A 16,045-nucleotide genomic window follows, 5' to 3' on the forward strand; every position below is an offset into this window, starting at 1 on the left:
CAGCGGCTGGGACCCGGCAGGCAGCAGCGTGCCATTAAAAATTGGCTCGTGTGCCGTCTTTGGCACGCGTGCCATAGGTTGCCAACCCCTGCTCTAAGCCAATGAGAGAGCGCTCTCCTGCCGACACAGTGCTGTCTACACCAGCGCGTAGATGCGAGTCCTGCTTTACGCTACAGACTTATATTGGTATAACTACGTCGCTCAGGGGTGTGGATCATTCATGCATCCGACGAAGTGGGTATTCACCCACGAAAGCTTATGCTCCAATACGTCTTTTAGTCTATAAGGTGCCACAGGACTCTTTGCCGCTTTTACAGATCCAGACTAACACGGCTACCCCTCTGATAGTTATGCTGAAGTAATTCTGTAGTGCAGACCAGGGCTAAGGGCTCATCTTCACATACAGCACTACAATGATGCAGCTGCGCTGCTCTAGTCCTTTACTGAAGATGCTCCTACACTGATGGGAGAGCTTCTCCCATTGGCGTAGTAAATCCACTTCCCTAAGAGGCGGTAGCTGTGCCGACGGGAAAAGCTTTCCTGCCGACCTCGCGCTGTCTACATTGGGTGGGGGGTTGGGTTAGGTAGGTATAACTATGTGGCTCAGGCATGTGAATAATCCACACCCCTGAGTGACACAGTTATACTGATATAGGTCTGTCGTGCAGACCTGGCCTCACACCACTGGAGTAAAGGGAGGGTTGGAGTGTCCATTCGGAAATCCAGTCTGCAGGTGATTCAAATGCAACTGGAAAGCTCAGACCCTGAAAATGGCAAAGAACAGCCCAGCCCTACCCCAAACTGTTTGTTCTTTGAATCACAAAGAAATCTGGTAATTAGTTTTCCTTTGTCTCCAAATAAAAAATAGCTCCACTTTCAGATGTTTTCTCTGGTCTTTTAGCAGCTGATGTTTTCTCTGACAGTAGTATAGAACACAGGTTACTCCCATTTGTTAAATTAATCCAAAACAGGTGTTCAAATCTGGTTAAGTATGCAATTATGTAATTAAACTCAGCTGTGTAATCAGCATCTTAACTCCCACTGACTCAGACTCATTGCTGAAAAGTGATTCCTTATTTGAAAAATAATTTACATGTTATACTTTGGAGTCACAGCAAGTAATATGTACCAAAAGCTTGAACGAACAGCTGTTGGACTGTCACCACTTTATATCCTAAAGTAGTCTCTCAGCCCAGAGGAGCCCCAGACTAGTCCAAGTGGTGCAGGCACGGAAGAGGAAAGTTCCATGGCCTTGCAGTCATAAGATCCCCTACTGCACGTACGCTTCTTCTCCTGTGGGTAGTGACACGATGGCAACTGCACAGACCATGGCACAATGGGTGGGACAGGCACCAACAAATCCAGACATCCCAAGGAGGGCTTCCAGGCAATACTGCTAAGGAACTGGTTCCCAGTCTAGGATTTCACACACATATTTAGTCCACATTACAAACTGACCACCTTCAAACTTCTAAGACTATTCTTCTTTTCAGTGGAAATAAAAAGATTAGAATCAGTCACAGGTCAAAGTGAAGAGCATGGAATGGAACCTGCAAAGCAACCTCTGATGGCCCTACCTTTTGCTAGGGAATGCCCAATTTTCAAATATCAGCACACAACAGCGTATGCTTTCCATACAACAGGGTAGGTTGCCAGTGTTGCAGTCAGAAGACACATGCACTCACCACTGTGGGATTTTACTCTACCCTCTGCTGCAGCTGCACTCCTGTGATGTAAATATGAATGAAACATGCCATTTAAATCACTAAAATGTTTACAATTAACTCTCTGCCTTTCATCAGTTCATCCCCCACCTTCTCTCCAGGTTTTCTTCCCTTTTCTCCCTTTAGCCTTTAAGAAAGAAATGTACCACTAAATTTCAAGAATGAATAATAACTCACCCTGTACTTGGTATAGCTACCCTCCAAGCTTCTCCTTTCAAAATACCTGTAGAGCAACTGTTGAGCTCAAACCTCTCACTTGTTCTCATGTCACTCTGCTGGGTGGATTAGCTCACTTTCCATGGTCTGAAACACTGAACCATCATGCCTCTGCCTACAGTAATATCCCACATGATGCGAGTTTTGCCTCATCCCTGAACAATGCATCATAGCAAGTAACTTTTTCAAGATCTGAGGCTCAAGTACAGTTTATTTACTTCTTTCCCAGATGGAGAAATCTGTCTGAAACACAACTTGCCATTTGAGGAACTATACACAGCGTTTTCACATACCTTAAGGGTGAAAAATTTCTGTATGCCAGACAAAACGTTTGAAACTATAGAACGTGATTGACAGGATGAAGAAATAGACAGCTTCCACAAACTGTTCTCTGCGTAAAAGAAGTTACATTCTCTCAAGCAGCATTCCTTTCACACTTGATGTCTCCCACAACCACCCATGATCTGCTGCCATTTTTGTTGAGGTTTTGCTGCATTATACATGTGTCCATGTGGAACCCCTCTGAACTCACTAGGGACCCATCTGCAGAATCAGAGCCTGACTGGGCCAAATTCTGCCCTGCTGATGTCAATGCTTGGAGAGCACCAAGTATGGCCAACTTGAAATCCGCAAGAAACTTTGCAAAAAATCAAAAATAATTTTTCCTCTCCGAAAAGACTGGCAGTATTTTAAACAGCAAGATCACTTTGAAACACACACAACACTAGGGCTGTACTAAACTTTTGCTCTGAATAGCTATTTTGGCAAAAGCTTGGAATTTAGCTTCAGCTAAATAATATTTTGAATACAAACCGGAAGCCAAATAGTCACAAGGCAAAACTCCATCGCTGAGGTGTCTGTAGCATGACTAGCTCAGCCATTTTAACCCATCTCCCTGTCAGTTATGACGATAGCTCAGGATGGCGAGGAGATGCTGCCCCTTTTTGGCCCATCCATGTGGCATGAGTCACTTCTCACCTCCTTATTGTCAGTCTGCATCCAAGTGCCATGTCCATCACCCCCTCACTGGCATTCTGTCTCACCTTCCTTGCAGTATCAGACCACGCCCCAAAGAGAACTCAGGACCCTTGCAGTGCAGTAAGCCGTATCTATGGTTGGTCTCCTGTGAGGTTGTTCATTTCTCCTTTTGCCACTGGCACCAAACTTCTCTTGAAAGCAGCACATCTCTCATCCAGGAGACTTATCTTAACCCTCTACTGCAGGTGAACAACATAAATCAGAGAGCATTCACAGCAAGTGCTTTAAGCTTCTCAGAGTGCTAGTCCACTTCATAGAATATCAGGGTTGGAAGGGACCTCAGGAGGTCATCTAGTCCAACCCCCTGCTCAAAGCAGGGCCAATCCCCAACAAAATCATCCCAGCCAGGGCTTTGTCAAGCCTGACCTTAAAAAGCCTCTAAGGAAGGAGATTCCACCACCTCCCTAGGTAACCCATTCCAGTGCTTCACCACCCTCCTAGTGAAAAAGTTTTTCCTAATAACCCAACCTAAACCTCCCCCACTGCAACTTGAGACCATTACTTCTTGTTCTGTCATCTGGTACCACTGAGAACAGCCTAGCTCCATCCTCTTTGGAACTCCCTTTCAGGTAGTGGAAAGCAGCTATCAAATCCCCCTGTCATTCTTTTCTTCTGCAGACTAAATAATCCCAGTTCCCTCAGCCTCTCCTCATAAGTAATGTGCTCCAGCCCTCTAATCATTTTTGTTGCCCTCCTCTGGACTCTTTACAAGAAGGATGTGGAAAAATTGGAGTGTGGGGCCCAAAACTGGACACAGTACTCCAGATGAGGCCTCACCAATGTCGAATAGAGGGGAATGATCACGTCCCTCGATCTGCTGGCAATGCTCCTACTTATACAGCCCAAAATGCCGTTAGCCTTCTTGGCAACAAGGACACACTGTTGACTCTTATCCAGCTTCTCGTCCACCGTAACCCCTAGGTCCTTCTCTGCATAACTGCTGCCTAGCCATTCGGTCCCTAGTCTGTAGCGGTGCATTGGATTCTTCCGTCCTAAGTGCAGGACTCTGCACTTGTCCTTGTTGAACCTCATCAGATTTCTTTTGGCCCAATCCTCTAATTTGTCTAGGTCCCTCTGTATCCTATCCCTACCCTCCAGCGTATCTACCACTCCTCCCAGTTTAGTGTCATCTGCAAACTTGCTGTGGGTGCAATCCACGCCATCCTCCAGATCATTAATGAAAATATTGAACAAAACTGGCTCCAGGACCGACCCTTGGGGCACTTCATATCTTAAAAAGTAATGCATGTGTCATTTTGTAAGAGAACAGTCATCCTGTCTGGAATAGTTCTCATTATGATCAGGTGTTTGAAATTGAGAGACATTTGCTGTTTTTTTCCCTTAAGTGTGTCAATGGGCACAGCAAGTTATTAAAATCAAATAGGAGCACAGCATTAACTCAGCAGGAATACAAGGGTGACTGGTTACTGGTTATTATTACTAACTTCCTGATACATCAAACAATCAGATGTCATACACACAAGTGCCATTTACTGCCCTGCAGACTACACAGCTTCAGTCCAAAGTCACTTGTTTGGCTGATTAGTTTTTTAGCATGAATGGTCTATCTGTAGTAGTCAACAACTTAACGGTACCTGTATTGATTACTACAGAAACTATCCAACCCACACCCCATTCATCCACGGGTTTTATAATCTGCATCGAAAGCATAGTGACTTCTCTGCACTTCCCAAAGATTAAATACCAGAGGTTTCTACGGGGTCTCTCATTAGTAAAACTAGCTCCTTGTCAAAACACACTATGGTGCACTTATTAATACATTAAGTATGATTTTAAATTAAAACTAAAGCTACAATTGTTGGGGGCAGTGGTCACATGACATGTAGAGAAAGTGGCTGCCTGACTCCTGGTCTCCTCAACCCCCCACCCCACACTAATCCTCATCAATTAAGGATTCCCAGGTATATAAACCATAACTTTGTCTGAAAGGTATTAACTAGATGAGGACCACCCTTTCTGTTGTGTTGTCATGGATCCAGCTGGGAAAAACAAACACCAAATGACCCATGCCTGCTAAGGCCAAGGGAACCCAGCCATCTCTCACACTGGACTTTGCAGCTCTGAGGACTTTGTAACTACCAAATTTGATTTTTTTATCTCAAGACATACATGAGCTCTCTAATGATGTGGGAGAAGTCAAAGCTTGTTTGGTCTATTTAGATAAGGAAGAAAGAAGAACTGCCATAGAAAAGAAGGAAATTAAAATGGAGAATGGTTCATTACAGCAAAGAGTAACCAGTCGTGAGGAGAAACAAGAAAATATTGAAAACAGGTTACAAAAATAATTTGTGGTTACTAGCATAGGGATAGTTTGACTTCTGTATTTGGGGGGGGGAAGGGGGGCTGCTCCTGTCAGGCCAATGGAGCAAATTCCACACCTGCCTGAAGCTTGTGGGGGGCATTGCTCCCCCCCCCCCCAATACACCACTGGTTACTAGGGGTCCTTGAAGCATGAGGAAGGAAAAAACATCATCAGCTTGCTCCAGAACATAATCTGAGATACTAGGTTTGGATCCCAGTTTGCCTCCACTGGAGACTGAAAGGGATCATTAAGTGGCAGGGGCCAGCAGGAGAGCGACCAAGACACCAATAATAACCACAAGCCCATCGTCTTTAAACTGCAAAGATTTAATGACAAAGTTAATCTGATGACTGCTCCCAGGCAAAAATGAACTCAAGTATAAGGATTTTAAATTTTCTTTGTATCCAGACTTGTCTGTGAATTTAAGCAAGAAGAGAGCAGAACTAAATAGCATCAAGTGAGCTCTTCTGGGATCAGATATTACATACATCCTCAGATATCCTACAATCTTCATAATGAAGCTGACACACACTGTGAAATACTTCAAAACCCCAGCAGATACTTGGCAAGCACTATAGGAATTGAGACCAGATCTCACTACAGGTATCAGCATGATCCTCTGATAAAGGAAAATAAATGGAGAATATAAGCCCTGAAGAAAAGGAACTGTGATTGGGAAATACTAGGCAACTCAAATACACATATTTTATATATTTAATAGTGTTACAGGGTATAATTATCTGTAATATAGGTTAATAATAAATACTTTCAATATATTGATAAGCCAACAAAAAATATACTAACAACTATATTACTCTTATCTTCTTTTATTTATAGCTATATTTATGAGCTTACTCATATGTTTATAATATATATGTATGGTGCCAATATATTCGTAACTGCTTACCTGCATGTTATTCGTGATATATGGCCACTTGCATATTTATTGTTATGTTTCTACCCATACTTAAAGTTTATATACTTTTACAGTGCTACTCAAAGTGGTGCTCCACGGACCGCTGCCGGTCTGCAAGCCATCGGCTGCCAGTCCGCGGCGAGTTTCCAAGAAAGAAAGAATAGTATAATTTAAAAGTCACACTGGAATTCCACCAAGAATAATTATCAGTGGATAAAGTCGACAATATTAAATAATATGTTTTCAGAAGCACATATTATAATATTGATAATTCTGCCATAGCACTACATGTTTTGCATGAGACGCGCGAGCGCGCGCTTACCCCACTCCTTCGCATATAAAGACCCCGCCCACCGGCAGTTACCATCGAGAAGTTGAATAAAGAACATCATACGGATCTCTGCGTGTTTGTCATTTGGGACCCCCTCCGAACCCACTGATCTGAGAAAGTACTAATAATATTATAAATTTTAATAATTATTTTCTATCCTATCCCTCCGTATCCCTTACGAGGTAGATAGAGGCAATCGAGCACTACACACCTACAGCCAAATAGACAGTCCTCGCTTCCTCCATATCCATATATCGTTTCATACACGCTCTCATTGTTCGTACTTATAGCCTTCCCCTCTTCTAGAATCAAACCTACATGTTTCTGCCAGGAAGTTCTTGAAATTCCTTGCTTTCTCACTCTATCTTTCAGACAGGTAAATCTTATTTTTAATGTTCATTATTCATTCTTTCCGTATGTTCAAACCATCTTACCTTTCCAATTATTGTCCTGTTTGCAATTTAATTTTAAAAATGTATACTACCTTCTTATCCTAACATTACTTACCCTATTAATCAATGTTCTCCTGCACATATTTCTCAATAAAAGCATTCCCACTGCATTTATTCGGCTTTCATCCTAATATCATAAATTAAGTATATACCCGGGGTAATGGAATTTATATTCATTATTTTTATGCCTAATTTACAGATGGCGAAGCGAGGCCCAATCAACATATTTATCAAAAAGAGACATCCAGTTGCTGAACACGCAAGTAATTCTGAATCAGATGATGGCAATGTAAATGAAACCGAAGTATTGTCAACAAAAAGAATTTGTACTAGCTTTACTCAGAAATATGACTCCTCATACATTCAGTTTGGTTTTGTAGCCACAAATGACGGTGGAGTGCCAAAACCAGAGTGCGTTATTTGTGGCGATGTGTTGGTTAACGACGCAATGAAGCCATCAAAGCTCAAGAGGCATTTAAATACAAAACATAATGAAATTAGTTCAAAGCCAAAAGAGTTCTTCAACAAGCTTTCTTTCGATTTAAAAGGCTGTCGATGTGACGATGTGACGCAGCAGGGAGGGGGGAGTGTTGACCTGGGAATGTGCCCTGGGGACGGGAGACCTGAGAGCCTGTCACCTGAGCCAGGAGGGGGAGGGGGAGGTGACACCTCTGCCCAGGAATGTGGATGGAGGCTGCAGCAGGGAACCTGCTCGGTGGGTTTAGTTTCAGTTTGGGGCTGGGTGGAGGAACACAGGGAACCCCAGGGCTGGGGTCTAAGCTCCCTGCTCCCCCAGAAGGACTTCACTGAGGGGTCCTGGGTGTACCCACAAGCTCTGTTTTGGACTGTGTTCCTGTTGTCCAATAAACCTTCTGTTTTACTGGCTGGCTGAGAGTCTCAGTGAATCCCAGGAAGAGGGGTGCAGGGCCTGGACTCCCCCACACTCCGTGACAGTCAGAAACAGATCTTTGAAGTGTCACACATAAATACTTAAAAAGAAAAGGAGTACTTGTGGCACCTTAGAGACTAACAAATTTATTTGAGCATAAGCTTTTGTGAGCTACAGCTCAGCTTATGCTCAAATAAATTTGTTAGTCTCTAAGGTGCCACAAGTCCTCCTTTTCTTTTTGCAGATACAGACTAACACGGCTGCTACTCTGAAATCTGACAAATACTTGTGCTTTGCAAGCTTCTTATAAAGTAGTGCTTCACGTTGCTAAGGCTAAAAAGCCATACACAATTGGTGAGACGCTAGCGATAGGCTGTATTAAAGATGTCTGCATGGAAAAGCTGGGCGAGCTGGCGGCAAAGAAAGTGGCTCAGGTGCAACTTTCAAATGACACTATAGCTCGATGAATTCACGATCTGGCTCACTATATGGAAGATCAGCTCATAGGACAGATTAAATTAGCAAAGTACTTTTCTTTGCAACTTGATGAATGTACAGACGTTGCTAAGATGGCAATTCTGATGGTGTATGTGCACTCTGAACATGAGGGTGATTTGAAGGAAGAGTTTTTGCTTTCTGCTTCACTACCAACAACAACAACTAGTTCTGAAGTGTTCAAGACTGTGAGCGACTACTTTGTGAACAAATGTGGGTTGGATTTCAAGTTTTGTGTAGGCGTGTGTTCTGATGGCACTGCTGCAATGACAGAACGGCATTCTGGAGTGGTTACCCAGATTAAGGCACTTGCATCTGAATGCAAGTCGACGCACTGCTTCCTTCACCGAGAAAGTCTTGCAACAAAAAAAACGTCAACAGAACTAAACAGTGTGCTCAGCGAGGTTGTAAAAATTGTGAACCATGTAAAAGGTGAATGATTTAAATTCAAGACTATTTGCTGCATTATGTGATGATATGGGAGCTGATCATAAAGAGCTCCAATTGCATGCCAATGCACATTGGTTATCAAGGGGAAAAGTCCTGTCAAGAGTATTTGAGCTCCGAAATGAGCTTGCCGAGTTTCTTCAGGACAAAAAAACAAATTGGTCACAATTGTTCCGAGATGTGGACTGGATAGCCAAGCTGTCTTATTTGGCTGATATCTTTGCCATCTTTAATTATCTCAACACCTCCATGCAGGGAAGGATGGCTTCGTGTCCTACAATGGCAGACAAGATTGACAGACAGAAACGAAAGCTAGAAGCATGGAAGAGTCGAGTGTCAAGAGATTGTTATGACATGTTTGACAAATTAGCGACAATCATCGCTGATGCAGGCGAAGACCTTAATGTTACATCTCTGCAAAACGTCATCAGTGAACACTTCACGAATCTGGCAGAAATTTTTGAGTTTTACTTTCCAGCAGAAGAAGATCCACGGAAAGGGACTGGATGGATCCAAAATCCATTTATTCTATTGAAAGATGACTTAACTGTCACTATGGAGGATAAATTGTTGGAGCTGGCTGCTGACGAAGGATTGAAGATGAGTTTCGAAACTACAACATCACTTGCTTCCTTTTGGATAAAAGTGAAAGCAGAATATCCTAAGATAACTGAAATTGCTCTGAAAACTCTTCTCCCATTTCCTTCAACATACCTCTGCGAGACTGGCTTCTCATCCATGAGTATCATTAACACAAAGTACAGGAATAGTATGGATATTCATTCTCCATAGCGCATGGCACTGTCCTCAATTGAACCATTGGATAAGCTGACAAAGAAGAAGCAGGCTAACCTATCACATTAGTAAAGGATAAGTTTTAACATGCCTATTATTGTGTTAATAAAATAGCTTATCAATTTGATATTTTAGTATTATGACATTTTCAAAATTATTGTCTTCAATTTAATGTTACCTATTCCTTTTAATCTTTTTTTTAAACTTTTACTTTATTCATTATAATTTTTTATTTTATTACTTATATATAAATTTTTTTATAATATCTTTGTTAGGAGACTTTGTTCGTTTGATTTTTTTAATATTTTTTTATTTGTAATGTAATATTGTATTAGTTTACAAAATAAACATAAAATAAAAAACGTCTACCAACTATTATATTCATTATATTGTTTCTGATATAAATTAGTATTACTACGAATGTTCAAATAATATTTTCTTGGATCGTAAATGAATAATAGTCATTTTATACTATCCACACAGACGCACAGCCTTTCAGTCAGTCTTCAACGTATTTAAATGGGAACATCTCTGCGAGTACGCTACACTTGGTATGCGCACTCCCACTCCAATACATACAGTGAAGAAGGTTAGTTTTTCTGATCTGATGGTGCTATGTGCCTATGCAAATAGGATAATAATATGGCACCAATATGGTACCGGTCCCTGGCACATTGGAAAAAAATTGCCAGTCAGCCACATCAGATAGTTTGAGAAGCACTGCTTTAAAATGTGTATGGTGGTAATATATTCAGGTTTGCACACATATCATTTATGTCACTTCATGTTAATCTTTTTCCATTAGTCTATTGGTATAAATATGTATATACCATGTGCATATTGATATTTATATGCTATTACTTATGCATTCATATCTATGAAGCTATAGGTTTAATTCATTTATACACCTTGGCACATCTAAGTATTTTGGTAAACCTAGGTATATTTCTGGTAGATTCCAAATACACCATGTGAGATCTGAACGTGCCTGTACTGGAAATCTGGGATGTCATGGGTAAGGCAGGTGGTATTTGCATGGAGAGGAACTCAGAGGCTGTCAATCTATTGGGCATCAGTTAGCATCTGAACAATCACTGATTTTTCATGAATTCTATTATGTTTTGTTCCTGGAACGTATTGGGGGCTTAATGGACCCTCCAAGAGAATCAAAACTTTGAGGCACATAATAAAATGGATGTCACATAGCTTCCCCTCAGGAGACCCATTTAAGGAATGAAGATGCAGACAGAATTAAAAACCTATAGAGGAGCATTACTATCATACCTTTTCCAACTCCAGTAACAAGGGAGTTGTGATACTAATCCAGAAGAGCCTAACTTTTCAATCTAGTCAGTCACGGTCAGATCCAGAGGGCAGATACATAATAGCTGAAAGTATTTTCAATACTAAGAGATTAATTTGTGGGGAGTGTATATAATCCTAGTGGCAGGAACACACCCTTTATCACAGAAATAACTGACATTAATTTCCAACAGAGGTGATGGCCCAGTAGAGCTAAGAGGAGACTGGAATGATGTCATGGATGATATCAGAGACAAATCTGTGTTCCAGGTGAAAATCTCAGGCCTGTGCAAACCATCCATTATCTCTACTGAAGTATATTGGACTAGTGAGTATTTGGAGACTGAAGCACTTTACAAAGCGTGACTACACATATTTCTCCACAGTTCATGCCTCCTATTTCAAATTCGATTTGCTTATGAAATTTAAGGTGCTAGCTCCTGAATGTCTGGAGGCTCAAGTCAGTAATATCATCATCTCTGATCATGCTACCATTTCTCTTCACATAGATAGTGATCATAATGTTACAAGATCCTCAAGATGGAAGTTAAACACACGTCTACTTAGAGACCCTTAATTTATTCAGATGATTGAAACATCCATTACCAACTTCCTGAAGGAAAATACAAATACTGTCTCCTCTACTCCAACTTTATGGGAAGCACTGAAGGCTATTTTAAGAGGAGAATGCATAAAAATTGCATCTGAAAAGAAAGGAATAAATTACTTAGTTCTTTAACAGAAGAGGCTGCTAACGCTTTGTCCACGCTGGCAAGATAAAACATTCCCTGAAAGACAACAGTTTTGTCTGAGGACAAGCACTGGTGTGAACAGTGCTTTGTTGGTAACGCCGCTCGTTGGGGGTGGAAGTTTTTTGTCTGCGGGAGAGCTCTCTCCCGCAGACAAACAGTGGCTACACTGTGCGCCTTTTAGCGGCACGGCTGTAGTGGTACAACCATGCCACTAAAAGCTGTGTAGTGTAGACATAGCCTAAGCGTGGAAAAAACCCAAAGAGGATCCTTAGAATAATGACCTGGTGCACTCTCTCATTACCTCGGAATACAAATACAATGAATGCATGTTCACCCAGACTGAATTCATGCTTAACAGAACTAAACAGAGGCATTAAAAATGCGGGGATGAAGCGAGCAAGCTCCTTGCGAGGAAAATTAAAATGGCGTCATCCAGTAACACTGCATCCTCTTTGCTACAGGACAACAGTTATTTTGTACTAGAACCTAATAAAATTAACAGTTTAAAGAGTTTTATGCACCCCTTCATACATCTCACAGCGAGCTCAATTCCAATCTATTTGACCAATTCTGACAAATGGTGTTATCCTCCACCACTTTTGTCTGGGGTACCCTCTATTGCCTCTACTATTTGATATAGCCATGGAATCATGAGCAGCATGTATCAGACACCCGGTCCTCCACTGAAGGAATTACCATTTGGGGTAAAGAGTACAAGGTAAGTCTATACCTGGATGATATTCTGCTCACTCTCAAAAATCCTTCCTCTTCGATTCTACCTGCACTAACCTACTTCAGAGAGATCCCAGATTTTGGATAAACTGGAACAAGTCTCAAGTGACGAATATTTCTTGTAGACCAAACCCATCTCATATATAATCATTCTCCTTTCATTCATACAAAGAGATAACCTATTTAGGCATCAGGATATACTCTGATTTATCAAAGATAGTATCTGCAAACAAATGTCATACTCAGAGAAGTGACATAAGACATTGAGAAATGGCATTCACTACCAATATATTTATTGGGAAAGGTAGAAGCTATTAAAATGACTGTAGGACCAAGATCAATGTTTATTTTAATTCCACTTAAATTTCCTGCTTCACCTTTCACAAGAATAGAGTTGTACAACAATTCTTATGGAATACAAAGACACCACGGATAACCCACAAGATACTTAAGAAATCATGGCAAAATGGAGGGCGGGGGACTACCTGATTTGCAATTTATATCACCCAGCTTTTCAATTAAGCTTTTTAATAAGATTGTTCTGTCCCACCAACTCTTCCCAAACAGCAATGTGAGTTGAGATTGAAGAAAAGTTAGTTAACTCCTTGGGTGCTCTCTCTCTCTGCACTTCCATTTTTTAAATGGTTGCCTGCACCTTTAAGGAAAAACACAATATTTACCTCATCTGGAAGTGTTTTTCAGAAAATCAAGTTGATTGCCACTTCAAATCTCACCAACTCTCCTTCCATGCCAATCTGGAATAATCCCCATTTAAATTTGCTAATAGCTCAAAACTCAAATCTGCCTGGATAACCAAGGACGTATTAACCATAAAAGATATTGCTGAACACACAGTTTTAGCCTTCTTTACATATCTTAGTGATAAATACCAGCTACCAATAGATCAAGGTCCTTTCTACAATAAACTTCAACTCAAAATTATAAAGGAGCTGGGGAATGGCTAGCAGGTCACAAACAACACTCCACTTGAATTGCACCTTAAAAAGAATAAGAAAGTTAGCCAAAAATATTTTGCAGATAACACATACAAATGGCAGAACTCCTTAATTTATCCCACTGAATATACCATAAAAGAACAATGGGAAATGAAGCTAAATATCTCCACTTTTTCTGACAAGTGAGATAATATATAGCACAATATATGCAGAACATGCAGTTCTTTGGTTTTGGGTTTCTTTCAGAACAAGTTTACAAGCATTACTGGACTCCTGGGTGACTGCAATGAAGCTGGACTCTCCCCACACAGTAAACGTTGGAGATGTGACAGCTCCAATGCAAACCTGTCTTACATTAACATACAAAGACTAAGTATATCCACACTTTGGGGGAAAAAAGGTGTGGTGGTCTACCTAAGGCGACTTGGGTAGGGATTTCCCCTAGTCCAAGCCTTTGTGTTTCGGGCATTCTCAAAGATCTACCCTTTCAAGTAATGCCAAGAAATGGACTACTGCAGTACTTACAGCGGCCAAGAGAGTCATTTTGCAAAAATGGAAATCTGCTGTTCCCCTCCACATTCTTCGAGCTAGCCAATATCATCCTCATGGAAAAATTGACATTAATCTATACAGCCACAAGATCCAACTGTGAAGACACTTGGTCGTTCATGACAGCTTGACAAATTGGCTCCAGGTACACTGAGTTTCTGATGTGCCTTTTTTCAGGAGGTGGGGTGGGGGGGTTTGCTATAATGCTCAGGAGTACTTATCTGTGAATATTAAAATATTGTGTTGTTGTTAAAAGCGTACTCGTGCTGTGTTTTCTTTGTCACTGTACTTTAAAGTCTGTATGGATTTATTAAACTTTTGAAAAATAAAATTAAAAAAAGATACAATTGTTAAAATTACTAAAGTACATTTTGTGACACAGCCTCCTTGCTCTATAATTCAAAAACTCCACAATATGCACTAGTTATGCGACTCCCGAGCATGCTCAAATATGTGTTAGTCTCTAAGGTGCCAAAAGTACTACTTTTCTTTTTTCAGAGTAGCAGCCATGTTAATCTGTATCTGCAAAAAGAAAAGGAGGACTTGTGGCACCTTACAGACTAACAAATTTATTTGAGCATAAGCTTTCATGAACTACAGCTCACTTCATCAGTTGCATTCATCCAATGAAGTGAGCTGTAGCTCACGAAAGCTTATGCTCAAATAAATTGGTTAGTCTCTAAGGTGCCACAAGTTCTCCTTTCCTTTTCTTTTTGCGGATCCAGACTAACACGGCTGCTACTCTGAAACTTGACAATGTGCACTGAGTCTCTCAGTCATTAATTTACAGAAATGAGGTCTGTGGCTATGTTAAATAAAATGGACTTATTTCACCCATTCTTGTCTTCAGAAATATGATCTTCCATTTCTGTGAGATAATTCGCTCCCTCCCTCGAGAGCTTTCCCCAGAAATAACCTACTTCCTCTGGAATGAAAGTTTCTGTTTCCCTCTCTCCTACACTTTTATGCTGGAGACCCAGATAAAAGAAATCTCAGATATTTTATAGAACATTCAACATGCTGCCACAGGGCCCAATCTTGTGAAATGCTGAGTGTTCTCAATTTCCACTGACAATTCAAAACCTCTCAGGATATAATCCTTATTCCTGTGGATTGTCTGTTCACATTAAAGACAACCACAGTGGACAAACCCCATTCGCTGCCTGTTTCATTGCGAAGCGTACATCTGTTCTAGCACACGCAACTGCCCTTCCTGTAGGAAGTCAGCAACCTTGTGCAGCATGCAGTTGTGTTCCTTTCAGAAAAAAAGTTTTCGTTTTTAAAAAGAATTAGTAAGAAGTTGTGATTTCGCCTCCCCCCAACACTGGTCATTTCTTAACATGTTAAAGGATTTTTCTCCCTGTTAGGACCAAGTCTGCAAGTGTGAAGTTGTAAAAATTAAATTGAGTTTGGTTATCCATTTGAGGGAAAGGGAGCTCAAAGCCCCTACCCCCCAATAAAATAGCCAAATAGAAACAGAGTGGCTTAATGAAAATGATTTTAAATGAAAAATAATTTATTTTAAACTGATATTGTGTATTTTATTTAAATTATAATAAGTTTCTCTTTTTAAAAATAAAACCTGCTTAAAATGAAATCTGAGTTTAATACAAAATATGTTAAGGACTAAACTTACTCTCTCTTAAAACATTTAAATAAAAAATAAATATGCTGAATCCATGAGCATCTACCATGAACTCTAAGAGTTATAGGCTGCTTGTCTACATAAAGAAAGAATCGGGGGAAAAACGTCCAACTTTTGAGGTCAAACTTTATAAATAAGGCAAAATAGGTCAGCTTAAGGGCCAGTGTAGCCATGCCCTAAGTAACTCATTTTCAAGAGATTTAGGCAAGAAAGAATTTAAGCTCCAGTAAGAAGCGACGGAAGCTCCCTAAAAGTAGGGGGCCCCCGGGCCACCCCTTCCCCTTGAGCCCCTCCCCCTGCACCACCCCTTCCCCTGGAACCTCCTGCTTACCCTTACAGCTACTAAAAAGTGATGGGGCCATGCCACCTGGCCCCAGTCACTTTCACATGGGCATATTTAAAATTTTTCCCAGGCTGACTTGAAATAATCCATTTAATTCACTGATTACAATTAATCCCTCTGTTCCTTTAATAACTCATTTA

General features: G+C 40.8%; 1 protein-coding gene across 1 annotated transcript in view; it reads right to left on the reverse strand.

Annotated features, from left to right (window-relative positions):
* Nucleotides 1–16,045, reverse strand: part of FAM234A (family with sequence similarity 234 member A) — a 58,960-nt gene that overhangs the window by 33,134 nt on the left and 9,781 nt on the right. The window lies entirely within an intron of this gene.

The sequence above is a fragment of the Natator depressus genome, chromosome 10, assembly GCF_965152275.1.
Source record: "Natator depressus isolate rNatDep1 chromosome 10, rNatDep2.hap1, whole genome shotgun sequence".
NCBI lineage: Eukaryota > Metazoa > Chordata > Testudines > Cheloniidae > Natator > Natator depressus.